Source organism: Xenopus tropicalis, chromosome 4, assembly GCF_000004195.4.
Source record: "Xenopus tropicalis strain Nigerian chromosome 4, UCB_Xtro_10.0, whole genome shotgun sequence".
NCBI classification, from domain to species: domain Eukaryota; kingdom Metazoa; phylum Chordata; class Amphibia; order Anura; family Pipidae; genus Xenopus; species Xenopus tropicalis.
The window spans coordinates 34556067-34562995 of NC_030680.2; positions in this window are offsets into that span (position 1 = coordinate 34556067).

The following is a 6929-nucleotide window of genomic DNA, read 5'->3' on the forward strand; positions in this document are numbered from 1 at the left end:
GGTGGCATGCCGCCCTGCCGCACTGGAATATTTTGCCCGCATACCGAGCAATGGGGAGAGGACACGCAGATACTTTATTGCATCCTCTCCCCAATGCTCCATATGAGTTAAATGGTGAGCACACGCGTGGACGGGCGGCCTCGGGGCCCCATGGTAGCTCTGATTTCTCAGATTTATTGTGGGTGACAAATCTCCTATGGCCCTTAAATGTCCCCATATGCCCTTCTGTGTCTTTTCAGAAATACCTTTAAAGGGCAATGAAAGCTGAGGATACACTGGGGGATACCACTATGTAAGGCACCCACAGTAAATCCAATTCTTCTCCAGGCTGGAAGGGAAAGAAATGCAGTGGGCCTTGGAAATAACTAAGTGCCATGACACCATTTTACTTACCTTTTCCAGGCACCCCTAGCAATGATTTGCACTGCATTATTTTTCTAAAAATGGAAAAAAGTAACAATTTAATGCAATGGGGGTGGGTAATATTTTGGCACCCCTTGGTAAATTATCCTTTCACCGTCATTTAAAGGGGTTGTTCATCTTTATATCAACTTTTAGTATGATATGGAAAGTACTATTTAACATAGCAACCAGGCAGTGGTTTGAAAGAGAGACAGGAATATGTATAGAGGAGGACCTAAATAGAAAGATAAGTAATAAAAAGTAACTACAGGTATGGGACCCCTTATCCAGAAACCTGTTATCCAGAAAGTTCCGAATTACGGGAACCGAATTCCGAATTAAGGAACCCTGTGACTGCTGAGGGCCAATGAGGCACTGACTGATACGCAGTTCAGTATATGTTTATGAAAAATGACTTATTTGCAACAGTTAGGGGGCCCCTCAAATGATGTTACTGTGGGCCGCTGTAACTTGGGTGAGATCCTACGTGGCATTTTCTGCAGGATACATGCTGTGTAAATGTTTCTTCACTGTTATTAACCTCAGTCAGTCAGGTGAAATTAGCTGTCACGAGCGCCACCCTTTAGCGTGAATGGCTGAGTAGCATTCCTTTCAGTAGGTCACACATTCTGGCGGGAGAGAGAAGAAATCCCCTTTCAAGAAATGGAACGCTGGAGAGAAAGGCCGATAGATACAGCTATAAGTAACATCAAGGTATGTTGTTATGACTTGCTAAATAAAGAACTATTGCAAAATGTCATGGCACATTCAGGCATCTTGGCTTTCAGTGGCTGAAGAAGGGGCCAAGCATTAAGCAATATGGTCAGTATGGTCATTTTCTGCTGAGGGACAGACAAAATGTTTTTTTTACATTGACCTTCAATAAACATGGGAGCTGGTTTGCCTGTTCAGACATGGAAGAAGTCCCATCATTCCATGGGCACCAGAAGTTATTGGCACTCTTCTATATTTCTATATCTGGTCAAGTTTAGGGTCTGATGAGCAAAGTCTAGGCACAGCTGGTACCTTGGTTATGGTGAGCTTTTGCACATCATGTCCTACTTTCACTTTAACAGCACCCAAATCCGCCACTTTGACCAGTTCCCATTGCTTGCATTATACATATCTACCCCACTGCCTCTGCAATGATGGAACTTTCCAATGTTACTTTATATTTCTTTCTTGCTGATCCCTCACAGTTATGTTTAGAGAGGGTGGTACAAATTTAGGGGGCAGGAAAGGGTCAGACCAAAGTGGCCATGGTTTAGAGCAGTGATCCCCAATCAGTGGCTCGTGAGCAACATTTTGCTCTCCAACTCCTTGGATGTTGCTCCCAGTGGCCTTCAAACAGGTGCTTATTTTTGATTTATTGGCTTGGGGGCAAGTTTTGGTTGCATAAAAACCAGATGTAATGCCAAACAGAAACACCTCTGAGCTTCTGGTCCATATAGGGGCTTCCATATAGCCAATGTCACCCCCAGAAACATGTATTATGCTTATGTTGCTCCCCAAGTCTTTTCAAATTTGAATGTGGCTCATAGGTAAAAAAGCTTGGGGATCCCTGGTTTAGGGTGTGCCTGGTTATACATAGGTGTAGCTGTGGTGGCTTAGTTGTGAGGTAGAAAACATAATGATTTTCCAGTTGGGATGTCACGTCAGTTTTCATTTGTTTCCCCTTTTTCAGAAGTCTGTATGAAACTGATCATAGAAATAAATAAAATATATATATAAGCCACTGGCAAACAAATCACCCACCAATTTGCCAAAGGGCAGAAATGCAAGAGTGTGCATCTTAGTGCTCATGCAGAGAACACTTTTGCTTGGGGCAAAACTATACCTCCCAACAGTCCCAATTTTAACAGCTCAGCCTGCAGTCCCGTATTCTTATTGAAAAGTCCCTCATTTCCCTTAGATCTCCTGCACTGAATGCCAAAAAACGTACAATGTTCCACAAACTTAATTAGGTAAGTAGCTTGCGGCAAAGAGCCCAGAATACTCGACACCTGCACTAAGAAACAATTGTAACTAATAAGCTACACAGGTCTCTTGGGGGAACTGAGACTTGCAGCTTAAGGTCTGTGGCACACGGGGAGATTAGTTGCCGCGCTACAAATCTCCCTTGTCATGGGCGACTAATCTCCCCGAAATGCCATCCCACTGGCTAGAATGTAAATCGCGGGTGGGATGGCATACACAGCGCTGCGATTTGCCAAAGTCATGGAAGTTGCATTGAGAGGCAATCTCCCTGTGTGTCGACTGGGGTGGGGGGCCCCTGAGGTGGCAGCCCCGGTGGGCACTCCAGTCCAACACTGGACAAGGCAAAGAATGGCTATGCCTGTCAGTCAGTGGGAAGGGGAGGTACATAGGTGCCCTGCCAAGCACAGGCAGCACTATATTAATGTGGGGTTTGGCACAAGGTTCATCAGAGTTCTATGTTGCAACACCATTAGGGAAGTAGCAGAAACACAAATATGTTTCCGTTGTTTCAGCAAAAGCTTTACACTTGTGTCTGCGTTTTTCAGGATTTCCTTAGAAAGCCCCACTGTGTAACTGTGTTAACTAAATCTTCTTTACTGTGAAAAAGAAATTGACAGGTGCCAGGAGGGTACCTGTGTGGCCTTATTTTTTTGCAAAATGCAACTAAACTTGCATTTTGCAAATTGAGTACATGTTGCATTAAGCATTTTCAGAGTGGGAGTTGTGTCTGTGGTCTCTCTGTGGTGTGCACGTTTTGTGTCTGATTCCCTGGGTGCAAGTCTGGTACTCCTATTGATTCACCTGCTGTGGGAACCCTGGAGCTACGTGTAGGTCCACAGTTTCAATAGGTTACACTGCCTGCATTCTCAGTTTAGGACCTCACAATATACAATGTATATATTGTGTATATTTATTTATATACAGACTCAGTGTAATATAAAAGATACAAGGCGAATTATTCACTAATCCAGATTACATGGCAGCTCAGAAACCAGCTAGTTTTGCCTCAGAATTTAAAGGAAGGGGTTGATCACCAATTTGTTAGGCACCCCCTGTGGTTATATTCACTTACCTCAAACACCAAAGAAAAATGCTTTGGTTCAGGGTAGTATTCTAATGAGTACCATGCAGGCCCGGACTGGCAATCTATGGGTTCTGGCAAATGCCAGAGGGGCTGCTGTAAGATGCCATAGACAGTCACTGTTTATTGGGCCTGTGGGGGCTGTTTGGGCTTCTGTGTACTTGGAATGCCAGGGCCTATTTTGAAACCCAGTCTGGACTTAGTACCATGTCACCACTTTGTTTCTTGTCTTGGGTTGTTTTATTTCTATTATACTAAGTTGTGATTTTACTCTACTGAGCATGTGACCCCCCCCCCCCCAACCCACTTCAACTCTGCTTTTCTGTTTGCGGTAGGGCGAGGGAGGTGTGGCATTGAGAAGGCTGCCTGGGGGCCCAAAATTCCCCTGGGTTAGTGGTAAGCAATTATAATCTCTAGCACTCCCCAATATTTGAGATTTTTATGCCCTGTAGCATCAGCCTCTATGATACTTGTAACTTTTTTTTAATTTCACTTGATTTCTGACAGCCCCTTAATCTTAACTTCTCAGCAACCCAGATCCCACTGAGCATGTGCAATGACACTTAAAAGGTGGCCTAACATGGTCCAAGATGGCTAGCTCCTGTGGAACATTTATAGTACTGTTATAGGGCTGCTGACCCTGAGTGGTGATATAGTAAGCTCAGTATATAAAATATAGTACCAAACATGACATTGGTACCATAGTCCTAATATACAGCACCTTACCCTAAGGGATTGTGAGTTCTACCTATACATCAACTACAGAGTCATAAATGAGAAACTATCTATTATCTATCTATCTATCTATCTATCTATCATCTATCTATGCAGCTTCCCTTGTGCCCACCATTAAAAATGAGCAATATGGCAGCTCACAGTCATACACTATAAAAAACAGGGTGAGTGTGCACACAATATGCTATTCTATTGCAATTATGGAAGGGCATATAAATACGGTAGTATTTACTGACTTGCAAATAAGATGTGTAATCCCTCTAAAGGAACTGAAGCCACACACGTCCCTATTTATTATAACAGATATACACGCTGTATAACCGCACCGACGAGTTAATCATTGTCAGTGGCTGAAACCAGACAGAGCAGAGGAGTAAAAGTGATGAGGTTTCGTCAGCAGATAGTTAGGCTCTATATATAGCAGGTTATTTTGTTGAAATCAGAACACAGGAGGAAATCCCACAGAAATTAAAGTTTGGGTGTGACATGGTTTCATCAGCAGGAAAGGAATCGAAACTGAAAATGTAATTCTGGCCTCTGGTTGGATCAGATCCAGATGCAAATACACATTTGGATTTTGATTCTAAAATGGATAACATTGCAAGTGAAGTGATTTAGATCCTATCTGCGATGGCATAATGCCCCCCTCCTCACAGCGGGGTCTGCTAAACGTTGGGGTAATAGTGTGTTTTGCTAACATGTATTTACATTACAAACAAGTTAGTATCCCTACTGGGTCCTGGTAAAAAAAACTGGGCACTTGCTCTGCTCTTTTTGTTGTATTACACCCCCTACCCACCACAAAGCCATACATAGAAGGGTCTGCACCTTCGCTAAAGTCAATTGAATCCACTTTGGCTGTATGGGGGTGCATTTATTGCCATGCCTGCAGGTTATTTAAATAATGCTTCAACTGGCAAGTAAGGCTCCAAAAACCCAGAATCCCAGCTCCAATCCTACCTGCTTAGCATCATGGGGTATTGCGGTATGGGGTATCATGGGGCATATGCTGTACTGGGGCAGCTTGTGGTGCAGACGTTTCAGCTGAGAATGTGCTGTTCAGTAATGGATCTGCAGACTGCTATAGTAAGGAATGGAATATCTTATACAGAGAAAAGCAGGGCCCTGTGCTGTGTGAAATGAAACACAATGAGGCCATAGAGCTTTGTGTATAAAGCTGAAATAGTCTTGTTTTTCTGCACTGTGTAAATGACTAAGGGAGTATGGGAGGTGAGGGAGGAGGGGAAAACAGTAGCTCAGGCTGATATTTTCAGTTTCGTTTCCCAGGCAGCTTTAATGAGTTTCATTGCATCACCGGAATTTACCAGGATATCCATTTCACTCATCTCTATGCTGTACAGTGAAAGTCTTCAGGCAGATAATCCCTTCATAGTTACACAGCCCCACACTATATGATTCAGCACTAGCCATAGCTCAATGATGAAATGTACTGTATTGAGCGCAGTAAGTGAGGTACAAAGTGCTTCGGAGTGAAAAGGTTTGTGTCATGAGTAGTATTGGAATGGGCTGGTGGGACCCTGGCCTTTATGAGCCCCACTGACCCAGGCCCACTCACCCGCCCAGACCTTCTCATCTCCCCTGGTCATAGCCACAGAGTTTAGGAGAATGAAGGTACATGATTCATGGGGGGGGGGGGGGGGCAAATGTGGGTACAGCCAGACCTGGGGGGAGGGCCCTTGAAGTTGCAGTTGCAGTCCCAGTTGTCCCCAGAAACCCCAGTCTGATCCTGCATGAGTGAGAATGGCAGTATCATGAGTGGATTCTCATTTAGATGCACCCAGACCTATCAACCCTGAAGAGGATAGAGTAAGAAGTATAGGTGGGTGTGGGCAGTAAATACTATGGGTAACCAATTTGGGTGTCTGGAAGTTGATATCTCTGCAAGAGAGGTTAGGGGAATGAGAACCCTTAAGCATAATGTTGGCTCATTATATTTGTACATGTGAGCAAATCAATGGTCAGCCCTACAGCCCCATAAACATGTGGGCATGGGTGCAGGGAAACACCTCTCAAATACAGTGCCAGAGGTGGAACTAACACATGGGTCTGGGTGCAGATTTTGCAACTGGCGCTTCCCCTGCAACACACTACCTGCAAAACATGCACCCCTCTGCCTCCTAGTAGTTATGCTGCTGGGCACTGCCAACCGTGAATGTTACTTTGCACCACCAGTATCAATACCCATGATGCTCTATAGCTCCCTGGAAACATGGAAGCACCCTTCAGAGCCATTAGAGATATCTGACTGTGATATGATTGGCAGGGCTACCAAATGCTTCAAATACAGTCTGGTTTGGACTTGTAATATGTGGATTCTGGCAAATTCCAGAAGGCTGCTGTAAGATGCCATAGACAGTGACTATTTAGTGGGCTGGTGGGGGGCTGTTTGAGCCTTTGTTGTAATACCAGGGCCTATTTGAATTTCCCAGTCCAGGTGTGGACAGTACAGAACAAAGTGACACAGCTGCTAAATTAAGAACTTATGGAAATGTATTTTTAAAGGATAAGTAACCACATAAGATGGAAAATACCTTTTCTACAAATAAAGATGTATCTGTTCATCCAGTGCCTACAAATAAACTGATGTGACCCTAGCCCAGTTTGGCATGTCACACCACCATGATTTATCAACCTGTGTGACACCACAGAATTACAGATCAACCATCAGAGGGGTTGAGATGGGCATGAGTCTCAGAGTCTCCAGAGGGGCATA